The sequence below is a fragment of the Hippocampus bargibanti genome, unplaced genomic scaffold, assembly GCF_051943395.1.
Source record: "Hippocampus bargibanti isolate YZ-2025 unplaced genomic scaffold, ASM5194339v1 Contig00090_ERROPOS177943, whole genome shotgun sequence".
NCBI lineage: Eukaryota > Metazoa > Chordata > Actinopteri > Syngnathiformes > Syngnathidae > Hippocampus > Hippocampus bargibanti.
In genome coordinates, this window is record NW_028296996.1 from 33,463 (window position 1) to 49,221 (window position 15,759).

Consider the following 15,759-nt stretch of genomic DNA (forward strand, 5'->3'; position numbering starts at 1 on the left):
CCCAGAACGATGAGGGGGGCAGCCGTTCGCCCCTCAGCAGTACTACATGCCCCGTCGCCCTCAGCCCAGGTGTTATTCTTGTATTCAGTCAGGTGAAGAATATTGTCAGCACTGTTTTAAATGTGGAAGTAGTGAACATTTCAGGGCAGGCTGCAAAGCACAGAACTCAGCCAGTAACCATGCTTTAAACTAGAAAGGGTTACCCCAGTGGGACATGGTGTGACCACAGAGACAGATAGGTCCCAGTGTTACAGTGGTGCTATGAAAATGGAATGTAAGCCCCACACATGTGGCCCCGTTCAGAAGAGACATAAGCAGTCATTTTTTCGAGCGTACAGATAAGAAACAGTGTGGCAAATTACCTTCGGTCATGGAGTTAGTGGGAAATAAATGTCTTATTCTGTGCTTTTTGGGTAACAAAAGGGTTGAAGCACTCTGGGACTCGGGGTCCCAGGTGTGTGCTGTAGATGAGTTATGGAAAAAAAACGAACTTACCTGACATGTCATTGAAAAATGTGAATGAGCTTATTGACCCTGATAATACTCTCAATATTGTGGCAGCTAATGGAACGGATATGCCTTATGTAGGATCGCTTGAGATACCATTTAAACTTGGTGCGAATGATCCAGGGCTACTTGTACCAGTTTTAGAACTAAAAGGTGACCAGCAACAGTGTCCTATCATCGGGTTTATTGTCATTGAGCGTCTTGTGTTAGATAGCCTCTCTAATGAGACACAAACAGGGGATACAGAGAAGCTCTTGAAAATCGGTTAGACTAGCTAATCCCCACCTTAAGCGCAATGAAGCTGCCACTTTCATAAAAGCAGTTAGTGTGGGACAAGCGCATGAGTACCGTTTAAAAACAACAAATGAGAGATTCACTATAGGCATAGCTCACTTATTATTCCATGCAAAGTACAGGCTAAGCCCTTTAAGGAAGACGTTACATTGTTTTTTTGAGCCAAGTGAAAACCCACAGTGGCCAGATGGCCTCGAGTTTTGTGACTCGTTTGTCTCAGTAAAGGCAGGTTCTATCCCTAGGACAGTTGTTAGTGCCCAGAACCCTACTAACCATGACATTAGGTTTCCAGTAAAGACTATTATTGGTACAGTGCAGTCAGTAGGGTCTGTCTACCCAGCTAACATATTTAAAAGAGACTTTCCTTCAGCGGTTGTCAATGAGGTCCATGTCCAGGATACCACCATCTCTCTCAGTGAGCAGTGGGACCCCCCTATTGACCTTTCTCATCTGGACGAAGAAAAAAGAAAGACCGTTCAGCAGATGTTGAGAGAGGAATCGGCATCATTTTCAAAATCGGACGACGACATAGGGTTTGTGGAAAACCTACAAATGGACATTTTGTTAAAAGACACTGAGCCCGTTTCAAAGACATATATTTCTGTCCCAAAGCCACTGTACAGAGAGGTGAAAGACTATTTACAGGACTTGATAGCGCAGGGGTGGGTGGAAAAGTCCACTTCCCCCTACTCATCCCATGGACTCATGAATGCACCAGCAGCGTTCCAGCGGTGTATGGAACAATATCTGGAGGGGTTACGGGACGAAATATGTGTCCCCTATCTTGAAGACATTCTTGTTTTCAGCGGGAAGTTTGACAACCACGTTGAGGACGTCAGGCGAGTGTAGCGACGTCTCAGAGAAAATGGAATAAAACTTAAATCCCGAAAGTGTGACCTCTTCAAGCCAGAAGTGAGGTACTTCGGCAGGATTGTCTCTGCTGAGGGGGGCAGAATGAACCTGGCAGATACAGCCGGAGTGCGACCCCTGAAAAACAAGCAGCCAGGCACTGTCGGTGAGATTTGAGCCATTTTGGGACTATTAAGCTATTATAGGCAATACATCAATTTTTTCTCTTGTATTGCTAGTCCCTTGTATGATTTGCTTAAAGCCCCTCTCAATGTTGAGAGTTGCTATGTAGACAAAGAAAAAAATGGTAAGTGAGACATAACAGTGTGTCTTCCAACACACGTATTGAGTGGAGTGATGAGCAGCAGTCAGTGTTAGAGCAGCTAATACACTGCCTAGTTCAACCACCAGTTTTTAGGTTTTCCTGACTTTGCGCATCCTTTCATACAGATGCCTCCAACCGGGGTTTAGGTGCTGTGTTGTACCAAAGACAAAATGGCAAACTTCGAGTGATAGCCTATGGCTCTCGGACTTTAACTGCAGCTGAGAAGAATTAAACTAAAGAATTAAATAACATACACTCGGGCAAGTTGGAATTTTTGGCGTTTAAGTGGGCGATCACAGACAAGTTTCGTGATTATTTGTACTGTGCACCATTCTTCACTGTGTTTAGTGACAATAATCCACTCACTTATGTACTGTCGACTGCCAAGTTAAATGCAACTGGGTGCAGGTGGGTCGCAGAACTTTCTGATTTTAATTTTACTGTTAAATATCGTCCTGGTAAGGAAAATGTTGATGCAGACTGTTTTCTAGGATGCCTCTTGATATGGTAACATATATGGAAGGATGTACAAAAGAAATGAGCGAACGCTGGTGCGTATGGCTGCCGCTGCTCACCTGCAGAAAAAAAATATCCTGTGACTGTAAAGTGTCCTTGAGAGTTTTGAAAGGCGCTTATAAATGAAATGTATTATTATTATAAATGTCATATGATGCTGTGAGTGCTGCCGTACAAGCAGTTGACCAAAAGAACGAATCTAGTGCAGCTTGGTCGATGGGAATCTCAGCTACGTGTGCCGAGGTGTCACTAAACACACCGATAGCCCCATTTACTGTTGGACAGATCAAGCTAGATCAAGAGACTGACCCCATTATAGGACATATTATTAGATACAAACTGGCAGAGACGAAACCGCTAGGTACTGAACTAAGAAAGCATTGTCCTCAAATGGTTTATTTTGTGAGGGAATGGGACAAGCTGCACTTTAATGACAGAGGTGTTTTGTACAGAAAAACGGCAAACAGAACCCAACCACTGCTTCCTGAAAAACAAAAGGTGACAGTGTTAAAAGAGCTGCATGATGAAATGGGCCACCATGGTGTAGAAAGGACTCTTTCCCTTGTAAGGGATCGTTTTTACTGGCCCTTTATGCAAAAAGAAATAGAGGACTATGTACTGAGAGTGTGTGTGTGCCTAAAAAACAAAAAGCCCAACCGTGAGGCCAGATCCCCTCTCACTAATATGGTGACTACTCAGCCTTTTGAACTTGTCTCTGTTGACTTTTTGCATCTTGACAAATGTAAGGGTGGTTATGAATACGTGTTTGTGCTAGTAGACCATTTTACACGTTTTGCTCAAGTTTATGTGTAACCGGCCTCAGGCCTAGGGGATACCTGGGTCAGTCCAAAGGCGTCACAGGCAGGTAGCACTGTGAACGACGAGGAAAAGACGACACGAGACAACCGTGTTAATAAGCTTCACACAGCGGCATTTATGACTAACTCATTTAGTCATCAAAACATCAATTCAGCAATTTCAATATCAGAATACATTCATGTGTAGATCTATACATTCAACATCTATACATTGTATATATATCCTCCACATTCGCACATGCTTATATACGTCTGCACGCTCGTGTGTGTTGTACTGGGAACTACAATTGATATCCAAAAATGCAAATTCATCAAAGCCACAAAACAAGGTTTCATCGCCCAACAAGTCCCCAATTAACATTTTGAGGATGTCTAACACTTATTATTTTGAATACCTGTGAACAACGAGGAAAAGACGACAAGACAACCGTGTTAATCAGCTTCACACAGCGGCATTTATGACTAACTGCGCATGCGTGAGCTGAGCCTACATCGTCTTCCTCTGTTCCATTCACAGGTGCATAGCACCCTCTCCTGACTTGGTAGTCTAATCAAATAACATACAGTAACGGAGGTCGTTCCTACACTCTCCCCTACTTTAAAAGATGTCCCCCGACATCTTGACTATACCAACAACAAATAGTCAAGTACCAGTAGAAGCACAGTCATCTGTCGGGTCTCCGTAGGGTGGTGTCAGTCACATTCAAATGCAAGTCTGCTGTCTAATAAGTCTATACTGTCGGGGTAGTTCACATGATCCTCACACCTAAACAAAAGGCTGAATCTTCATGTTTTCACTTGTACAAGTGTCAGATTAGTACTCTGCAGCCTATATAGACACTAATTTCACCATAAAACGTAAAACAATGAAGAAAACGTTTAGTGCAGAAACGTGTTTCTCTTGCTCTGAAAATGTGTTTAAGGCAATAAAAAGTTCACATGATCCTCACAGCTAAACAAAAGGCTAAATCTTCATGTTTTCACTTGTATAAGTGTCAGATTAGCAATCTGCAGCCTAAATACACACAAATTTAGTCATAAAACTTAAAACAATGAAGAAAACATTTACTTCAGAAAACGTGTTCCTCTTTCTCTGAAAATGCGTTTAAGGCAATAAAAAGTTCATATGATCCTCAGAGCTAAAGAAAGGCTTAATCTTCATTTTTTCACTTGTATAAATTTGAGATTAGCACTCTGCAGCCTATATAGACTAATTTCACCATAAAACGTAAAACAATAAAGAAAATTTTTAGTGCAGAAAACGTGTTTGCTTGCTCTAAAAATGCGTTTAAGGCAATAAAAAGTTCACTTGATCATCACAGCTAAACAGGAGGCGGAATCTTCATGTTTTTCACTTGTATAAGTGTCAGATTAGCACTCTGCAGCCCAAATACACACAAATTTCATCATAAAACTTAAAACCATGATTAAAAAACATTTACTTCAGAAAAAGTGTTTCTCTTGCTCTGAAAGTGCATTTAAGGCAATAAAAAATTCATATGATGCCCAGAGCTAAACAAAAGCCTTAATCTTCATGTTTTCACTTGTATAAGTGTCATATTAGCACTGTGCAGACTGTTTGGAAACTAATTTCATCATAAAACTTCAAACCATGAAGAAAATATTTGTACGGAAAAAAAGTGTTTCTCTTGCTGTGAAAATACGTTTAAGGCAATAAAAAGTTCATATGATCCTCACAGCTAAACAAAAGGCTGAATCTTCGTGTTTTGACTTGTATAAGAATCAAATTAGCCCTCTGCAGCCTAAATACATACACCATAAAAGTTAAAACAATGCAGAAAACATTTTGTTCAGAAAACGCGTTTCTCTTGCTCTGAAAATGCGTTTAAGACAATAAAAAGTTCACATGATCTCCAGAGTTAAACAAAAGCCTTAATGTTCATGTTTTTACTTGTATAAGTGTCATATTAGCACTGTGCAGCCTCTTTAGAAACTAATTTTATCATAAAACTTCAAACCATGAAGAAAATATTTAGTTCAGAAAACGTGTTTCTCTTGCTCTGAAAATGCGTTTAAGGCAATAAAAAGTTCATATGATCCTCACAGCTAAATAAAAGGCTGAATCTTCGTGTTTTGACTTGTATAAGTGTTAAATTAGCCCTCTGCAGCCTAAATACATACACCATAAAAGTTAAAACATTGCAGAAAACATTTTGTTCAGAAAACGCGTTTCACTTGCTCTGAAAATGCGTTTAAGGCAATAAAAAGTTCACATGATCATCACCGCTAAACAGAAGGATGAATCTTTATGTTTTTCACATGTATAAGTGTCAGATTAGCACTCTGCAGCCTAAATACACACAAATTTCATCATAAAACTTAAAAACATGAAGAAAACATTTACTTCAGAAAAAGTGTTACTCTTGCTCTGAAAATGCGTTTAAGGCAATAAAAAATCATAGAGCTAAACAAAAGCCTTAATCTTCATGTTTTCACTTGTATAAGTGTCATATTAGCACTGTGCAGCCTATTTAGAAACTAATTTCATCATAAAACTTCAAACCATGAAGAAAATATTTAGTTCAGAAAAAAAGTGTTTCTCTTGCTCTGAAAATGCCTTTATGGCAATAAAAAGTTCATATGATCCTCACAGCTAAACAAAAGGCTGAATCTTCGTGTTTTTACTTGTATAAGTGTCATATTAGCACTGTGCAGCCTATTTAGAAACTAATTTCATCATAAAACTTCAAACCATGAAGAAAATATTTAGTTCAGAAAACGTGTTTCTCTTGCTCTGAGAATGCGTTTAAGGCAATAAAAAGTTCATATGATCCTCACAGCTAAATAAAAGGCTGAATCTTCGTGTTTTGACTTGTATGTGTTAAATTAGCCCTCTGCAGCCTAAATACATACACCATAAAAGTTAAAACATTGCAGAAAACATTTTGTTCAGAAAACGCGTTTCTCTTGCTCTGAAAATGCGTTTAAGGCAATAAAAAGTTCACATGATCATCACCGCTAAACAGAAGGATGAATCTTTATGTTTTTCACTTGTATAAGTGTCAGATTAGCACTCTGCAGCCTAAATACACACAAATTTCATCATAAAATTTAAAACCATGAAAAAAACATTTACTTCAGAAAAAGAGTTTCTCTTGCTCTGAAAATGCGTTTAAGGCAATAAAAATTCATATGATCTCCAGAGCTAAACAAAAGCCTTAATCTTCATGATTTCACTTGTATAAGCACTGTGCAGCCTATTTAGAAATTAATTTCATCATAAAACTTCAAACCATGAAGAAAATATTTAGTTCAGGAAAAAAGTGTTTCTCTTGCTCTGAAAATGCGTTTAAGGCAATAATAAGTTCATATGATCCTCACAGCTAAATAAAAGGCTGAATCTTCGTGTTTTGACTTGTATGTGTTAAATTAGCCCTCTGCAGCCTAAATACATACACCATAAAAGTTAAAACATTGCAGAAAACATTTTGTTCAGAAAACGCGTTTCTCTTGCTCTGAAAATGCGTTTAAGACAATAAAAAGTTCACATGATCTCCAGAGTTAAACAAAAGCCTTAATGTTCATGTTTTTACTTGTATAAGTGTCATATTAGCACTGTGCACCCTCTTTAGAAACTAATTTTATCATAAAACTTCAAACCACGAAGAAAATATTTAGTTCAGAAAACGTGTTTCTCTTGCTCTGAAAATGCGTTTAAGGCAATAAAAAGTTCATATGATCCTCACAGCTAAATAAAAGGCTGAATCTTCGTGTTTTGACTTGTATAAGTGTTTAATTAGCCCTCTGCAGCCTAAATACATACACCATAAAAGTTAAAACATTGCAGAAAACATTTTGTTCAGAAAACGCGTTTCACTTGCTCTGAAAATGCGTTTAAGGCAATAAAAAGTTCACATGATCATCACCGCTAAACAGAAGGATGAATCTTTATGTTTTTCACATGTATAAGTGTCAGATTAGCACTCTGCAGCCTAAATACACACAAATTTCATCATAAAACTTAAAACCATGAAGAAAACATTTACTTCAGAAAAAGTGTTACTCTTGCTCTGAAAATGCGTTTAAGGCAATAAAAATTCATAGAGCTAAACAAAAGCCTTAATCTTCATGTTTTCACTTGTATAAGTGTCATATTAGCACTGTGCAGCCTATTTAGAAACTAATTTCATCATAAAACTTCAAACCATGAAGAAAATATTTAGTTCAGAAAAAAAGTGTTTCTCTTGCTCTGAAAATGCCTTTATGGCAATAAAAAGTTCATATGATCCTCACAGCTAAACAAAAGGCTGAATCTTCGTGTTTTGACTTGTATAAGTGTCATATTAGCACTGTGCAGCCTATTTAGAAACTAATTTCATCATAAAACTTCAAACCATGAAGAAAATATTTAGTTCAGAAAACGTGTTTCTCTTGCTCTGAGAATGCGTTTAAGGCAATAAAAAGTTCATATGATCCTCACAGCTAAATAAAAGGCTGAATCTTCGTGTTTTGACTTGTATGTGTTAAATTAGCCCTCTGCAGGCTAAATACATACACCATAAAAGTTATAACATTGCAGAAAACATTTTGTTCAGAAAACGCGTTTCTCTTGCTCTGAAAATGCGTTTAAGGCAATTAAAAGTTCACATGAGCCCCAGAGTTAAACAAAAGCCTTAAACTTCATGTTTTTACTTGTATAAGTGTTTATATTAGCACTGTGCAGCCTATTTAGAAACTAATTTCATCATAAAACTTCAAACCATGAAGAAAATATTTAGTACGGAAAACGTGTTTCTCTTGCTGTGAAAATACGTTTAATGCAATAAAAAGTTCATATGATCCTCATAGCTAAATAAAAGGCTGAATCTTCTTGTTTTGACTTGTATAAGTGTTAAATTAGCCCTCTGCAGCCTAAATACATACACCATAAAAATTAAAACATTGCAGAAAACATTTTGTTCAGAAAACGCGTTTCTCTTGCTCTGAAAATGCGTTTAAGTCAATAAAAAGTTCACATGATCTCCAGAGTTAAACAAAAGCCTTAATCTTCATGTTTTTATTTGTATAAGTGTCATATTAGCACTGTGCAGCCTCTTTAGAAACTAATTTTATCATAAAACTTCAAACCATGAAGAAAATATTTAGTTCAGAAAACGTGTTTCTCTTGCTCTGAAAATGCGTTTAAGGCAATAAAAAGGTCATATGATCCTCACAGCTAAATAAAAGGCTGAATCTTCGTGTTTTGACTTGTATAAGTGTTAAATTAGCCCTCTGCAGCCTAAATACATACACCATAAAAGTTAAAACATTGCAGAAAACATTTTGTCCAGAAAACGCGTTTCTCTTGCTCTGAAAATGCGTTTAAGGCAATAAAAAGTTCACAAGATCATCACCGCTAAACAGAAGGATGAATCTTTATGTTTTTCACCTGTATAAGTGTCAGATTAGCACTCTGCAGTCTAAATATACACAAATTTCATCATAAAACTTCAAACCATGAAGAAAACATTTACTTCAGAAAAAGTGTTTCTCATGCTCTGAAAATGCGTTTAAGGCAATAAAAATTCATATAATCCCCAGAGCTAAACAAAAGCCTTAATCTTCATGTTTTCATTTGTATAAGTGTCATATTAGCACCGTGCAGCCTATTTAGAAACTAATTTCATCAAGAACATATTTAGTTCAGAAAAAAGTGTTTCTCTTGCTCTGAAAATGCGTTTAAGGCAATAAAAAGTTCATATGATCCTCACAGCTAAACAAAAGGCTGAATCTTCGTGTTTTGACTTGTATAAGTGTCATATTAGCACTGTGCAGCCTATTTAGAAATTAATTTCATCATAAAACTTCAAACCATGAAGAAAATATTTAGTTCAGAAAACGTGTTTCTCTTGCTCTGAGAATGCGTTTAAGGCAATAAAAAGTTCATATGATCCTCACAGCTAAATAAAAGGCTGAATCTTCGTGTTTTGACTTGTATGTGTTAAATTAGCCCTCTGCAGCCTAAATACATACACGATAAAAGTTAAAACATTGCAGAAAACATTTTGTTCAGAAAACGCGTTTCTCTTGCTCTGAAAATGCGTTTAAGGCAATAAAAAGTTCACATGATCATCACCGCTAAACAGAAGGATGAATCTTCATGTTTTTCACTTGTATAAGTGTCAGATTAGCGCTCTGCAGCCTAAATACACACAAATTTGATCATAAAACTTAAAACCATGAAGAAAACATTTACTTCAGAAAAAGTGTTTCTCTTGCTCTGAAAATGCGTTTAAGGCAATAAAAAATTCATATGATCCCCAGAGCTAAACAAAAGCCTTAATCTTCATGCTTTCACTTGTATAAGTGTCATATTAGCACTGTACAGCCTATTTAGAAACTAATTTCATCATAAAACTTCAAACCATGAAGAAAATATTTAGTTCAGAAAACGCGTTTCTCTTGCTCTGAAAATGCGTTTAAGGCAATAAAAAGTTCATATGATCATCACCGCTAAACAGAAGGATGAATCTTTATGTTTTTCACTTGTATAAGTGTCATATTAGCACTGTGCAGCCTATTTAGAAACTAATTTCATCATAAAACTTCAAACCATGAAGAAAATATTTAGTTCAGAAAACGTGTTTCTCTTGCTCTGAAAATGCGTTTAAGGCAATAAAAAGTTCATATGATCTCCAGAGTTAAACAAAAGCCCTAATCTTCATGTTTTTACTTGTATAAGTGTCATATTAGCACTGTGCAGTCTCTTTAGAAACTAATTTTATCATAAAACTTCAAACCATGAAGAAAATATTTAATTCAGAAAACGTGTTTCTCTTGCTCTGAAAATGCTTTTAAGGCAATAAAAAATCATATGATCCCCAGAGCTAAACAAAAGCCTTAATCTTCATGTTTTCATTTGTATAAGTGTCATATTAGCACCGTACAGCCTATTTAGAAACTAATTTCATCATATAACTTCAAACCATGAAGAAAATATTTAGTTCAGAAAAAAGTGTTTCTCTTGCTCTGAAAATGAGTTTAAAGCAATAAAAAGTTCATATGATCCTCACAGCTAAACAAAAGGCTGAATCTTCGTGTTTTGACTTGTATAAGTGTCATATTAGCACTGTGCAGCCTATTTAGAAACTAATTTCATCATAAAACTTCAAACCATTAAGTAAATATTTAGTTCAGAAAACGTGTTTCTCTTGCTCTGAAAATGCGTTTAAGGCAATAAAAAGTTCATATGATCTCCAGAGTTAAACAAAAGCCTTAATCTTCATGTTTTTACTTGTATAAGTGTCATATTAGCACTGTGCAGTCTCTTTAGAAACTAATTTTATCATAAAACTTCAAACCATGAAGAAAATATTTAATTCAGAAAACGCGTTTCTCTTGCTCTGAAAATGCGTTTAAGGCAATAAAAAGTTCATATGATCCTCACAGCTAAACAAAAGGCTGAATCTTCGTGTTTTGACTTGTATAAGTGTCAAATTAGCCCTCTGCAGCCTTAATACATACACCATAAAAGTTAAAACAATGCAGAAAACATTTTGTTCAGAAAACGTGTTTCTCTTGCTCTGAAAATGCGTTTAAGGCAATAAAAAGTTCACATGATCCCCAGAGTTAAACAAAAGCCTTAATCTTCATTTTTTTTACTTGTATAAGTGTCATATTAGCACTGTGCAGCCTCTTTAGAAACTAATTTTATCATAAAACTTCAAACCATGAAGAAAATATTTAATTCAGAAAACGTGTTTCTCTTGCTCTGAAAATGCGTTTAAGGCAATAAAAAGTTCATATGATCCTCACAGCTAAATAAAAGGCTGAATCTTCGTGTTTTGACTTGTATAAGTGTTAAATTAGCCCTCTGCAGCCTAACTACATACACCATAAAAGTTAAAACATTGCAGAAAACATTTTGTTCAGAAAACGCGTTTCTCTTGCTCTGAAAATGCGTTTAAGGCAATAAAAAGTTCACATGATCTCCAGAGTTAAACAAAAGCCTTAATCTTCATGTTTTTACTTGTATAAGTGTCATATTAGCACTGTGCAGCCTCTTTAGAAACTAATTTGATCATAAACCTTCAAACCATAAAGACAATATTTAGTTTAGAAAACGTGTTTCTCTTGCTCTGAAAATGCGTTTAAGGCAATAAAAAGTTCATATGATCCTCACAGCTAAATAAAAGGCTGAATCTTCGTATTTTGACTTGTATAAGTGTTAAATTAGCCCTCTGCAGCCTAAATACATACACCATAAAAGTTAAAACATTGCAGAAAACATTTTGTCCAGAAAACGCGTTTCTCTTGCTCTGAAAATGCGTTTAAGGCAATAAAAAGTTCACATGATCATCACCGCTAAACAGAAGGATGAATCTTTATGTTTTTCACTTGTATAAGTGTCAGATTAGCACTCTGCAGCCTAAATACACACAAATTTCATCATAAAACTTAAAACCATGAAGAAAACATTTACTTCAGGAAAAAGTGTTTCTCTTGCTCTGAAAATGCGTTTAAGGCAATAAAAATTGATATGATCCCCAGAGCTAAACAAAAGCCTTAATCTTCATGTTTTCATTTGTATAAGTGTCATATTAGCACCGTGCAGCCTATTTAGAAACTAATTTCATCATATAACTTCAACTTCAACTGCGTTTAAGGCAATAAAAAGTTCACATGATCCTCACAGCTAAACAAAAGGCTGTATCTTCGTGTTTTGACTTGTATAAGTGTCAAATTAGCCCTCTGCACCCTAAATACATACACCATAAAAGTTAAAACAATGCAGAAAACATTTTGTTCAGAAAACGCGTTTTTCTTGCTCTGAAAATGCGTTTAAGGCAATAAAAAGTTCACATGATCTCCAGAGTTAAACAAAAGCCTTAATCTTCATGTTTTTACTTGTATAAGTGTCATATTAGCACTGTGCAGCCTCTTTAGAATCTAATTTTATCATAAAACTTCAAACCATGAAGAAAATATTTAGTTTAGAAAACGTGTTTCTCTTGCTCTGAAAATGCGTTTAAGGCAATAAAAAGTTCATATGATCCTCACAGCTAAATAAAAGGCTGAATCTTCGTGTTTTGACTTTTATAAGTGTTAAATTAGCCCTCTGCAGCCAAATACATACACCATAAAAGTTAAAACATTGCAGAAAACAATTAGTTCAGAAAACGCGTTTCTCTTGCTCTGAAAATGCGTTTAAGGCAATAAAAAGTTCACATGATCATCACCGCTAAACAGAAGGATGAATCTTTATGTTTTTCACTTGTATAAGTGTCAGATTAGCACTCTGCAGCCTAAATACACACAAATTTCATCATAATACTTAAAACCATGAAGAAAACATTTACTTTAGAAAAAGTGTTTCTCTTGCTCTGAAAATGCGTTTAAGGCAATTAAAATTCATATGATTCCCAGAGCTAAACAAAAGCCTTAATCTTCATGTTTTTATTTGTATAAGTGTCATATTAGCACCGTGCAGCCTATTTAGAAACTAATTTCATCATATAACTTCAAACCATGAAGAAAATATTTAGTTCAGAAAAAAGTGTTTCTCTTGCTCTGAAAATGCGTTTAATGCAATAAAAAGTTCATATGATCCTCACAGCTAAACAAAAGGCTGAATCTTCGTGTTTTGACTTGTATAAGTGTCATATTAGCACTGTGCAGCCTATTTAGAAACTAATTTCATCATAACACTTCAAACCATGAAGAAAATATTTAGTTCTGAAAACGTGTTTCTCTTGCTCTGAAAATGCGTTTAAGGCAATAAAAAGTTCATATGATCCTCACAGCTAAATAAAAGGCTGAATCTTCGTGTTTTGACTTGTATGTGTTAAATTAGCCCTCTGCAGCCTAAATCATACACCATAAAAGTTAAAACATTGCAGAAAACATTTTGTTCAGAAAACGCGTTTCTCTTGCTCTGAAAATGCGTTTAAGGCAATAAAAAGTTCACATGAGCCCCAGAGTTAAACAAAAGCCTTAATCTTCATGTTTTTACTTGTATAAGTGTCATATTAGCGCTGTGCAGCCTATTTAGAAACTAATTTCATCATAAAACTTCAAACCATGAAGAAAAAAATTAACTTCAGAGAAAGTGTTTCTCTTGCTCTGAAAATGCGTTTAAGGCAATAAAAAATTCATATGATCCCCAGAGCTAAACAAAAGCCTTAATCTTCATGTTTTCACTTGTATAAGTGTCATATTAGCACTGTGCAGCCTAAATACATAAACAATAAAAGTTAAAACATGCAGAAAACATTTTGTTCAGAAAACGCGTTTCTCTTGCTCTGAAAATGCGTTTAAGGCAATAAAAAGTTCACATGAGCCCCAGAGTTAAACAAAAAGGCCTTAATCTTCATGTTTTTACTTGTATAAGTGTCAGATTAGCACTGTGCAGCCTATTTAGAAACTAATTTCATCATAAAACTTCAAACTATGAAGAAAATATTTAGTTCAGAAAACGTGTTTCTCTTGCTCTGAAAATGCGTTTAAGGCAATAAAAAGTTCATATGATCATCACAGCTAAACAGAAGGCTGAATCTTCATGTCTTTCACTTGTATAAGTGTCAGATTTGCACTCTGCAGCCTAAATACATACACCATAAAAGTTAAAACATTGTAGAAAACATTTTGTTCAGAAAACGCGTTTCTCTTGCTCTGAAAATGCGTTTAAGGCAATAAAAAGTTCACATGATCATCACCGCTAAACAGAAGGCTGAATCTTCATGTTTTTCACTTGTATAAGTGTCAGATTAGCACACTGCAGCCTAAATACACACACATTTCATCATAAAACTTAAAACCATGAAGAAAATATTTAGTTCGGAAAACGTGTTTCTCTTGCTGTGAAAATACGTTTAAGGCAATAAAAAGTTCATATGATCCTCACAGCTAAACAAAAGGCTGAATCTTCGTGTCTGCAGCCTAAATACATACACCATAAAAGTTAAAACAATGCAGAAAACATTTTGTTCAGAAAACGCGTTTCTCTTTCTCTGAAAATGCGTTTAAGGCAATAAAAAGTTCACATGATCCCCAGAGTTAAACAAAAGCCTTAATCTTCATTTTTTTACTTGTATAAGTGTCAGATGAGCACTCTGCAGCCTATATGGACACTAATTTCATCATAAAACTTGAAACCATTAAGAAAACATTAAGTTCAGAAAACGTGTTTCTCTTGCTCTGAAAATGTGTTTAAGGCAATAAAAAGTTCATATGATCCTCACAGCTAAACAAAAGGCTGAATCTTCATGTTTTCACTTGTATAAGTGTCAGATGAGCACTCTGCAGCCTAATTTCACCCAAAAAAGTTAAAACAATGAATAAAACATTAAGTTCAGAAAACGTGTTTTTCTTCCTCTGAAAATGCGTTTAAGGCAATAAAAAAGTTCATATGATCATCACAGCTAAACAAAAGGCTGAATCATCATGTTTTCACTTGTATAAGTTTTAGAACAGCACACTGCAGCCTATATAGACACTAATTTCATCATAAAACTTGAAACCATTAAGAAAACATTAAGTTCAGAAAATGTGTTTCTCTTGCTCTGAAAATGCGTTTAAGGCAATAAAAAGTTCTTATGATCCTCACAGCTAAACAAAAGGCTGAATCTTCATGTTTTCACTTGTATGTCATATGAGCACTCTGCAGCCTATATGGACACTAATTTCATCATAAAACTTGAAACCATTAAGAAAACATTAATTCAGAAAATGTGTTTCTCTTGCTCTGAAAATGCGTTTAAGGCAATAAAAATTTCATATGATCCTCACAGCTAAAGAAAAGGCTGAATCTTCATGTTTTCACTTGTATAAGTATCAGATGAGCCCTCTGCAGCCTATATAGACACTAATTTCATCATAAAACTTGAAACCATTAAGAAAACAAGTTCAGAAAATGTGTTTCTCTTGCTCTGAAAATGCGTTTAAGGCAATAAAAAGTTCATATGATCCTCACAGCTAAACAAAAGGCTGAATCTTCATGTTTTCACTTGTATAAGTGTCAGATGAGCACTCTGCAGCCTATATACGCACTAATTTCATTAAAAAAAGTGAAAACAATGAATAAAACATTAAGTTCAGAAAACGTGTTTCTCTTCCTCTGAAAATGCGTTTAAGGCAATAAAAATTTCATATGATCCTCACAGCTAAACAAAAGGCTGAATCTTCATGTTTTCACTTGTATAAGTATCAGATGAGCCCTCTGCAGCCTATATAGACACTAATTTCATCATAAAACTTGAAACCATTAAGAAAACATTAAGTTCAGAAAATGTGTTTCTCTTGCTCTGAAAATGCGTTTAAGGCAATAAAAAGTTCATATGATCCTCACAGCTAAACAAAAGGCTGAATCTTCATGTTTTCACTTGTATAAGTGTCAAATCAACACACTGCAGCCTATATACACACTAATTTTATTAAAAAAAGTGAAAACAATGAATAAAACATTAAGTTCAGAAAACGTGTTTCTCTTCCTCTGAAAATGCGTTTAGGCAA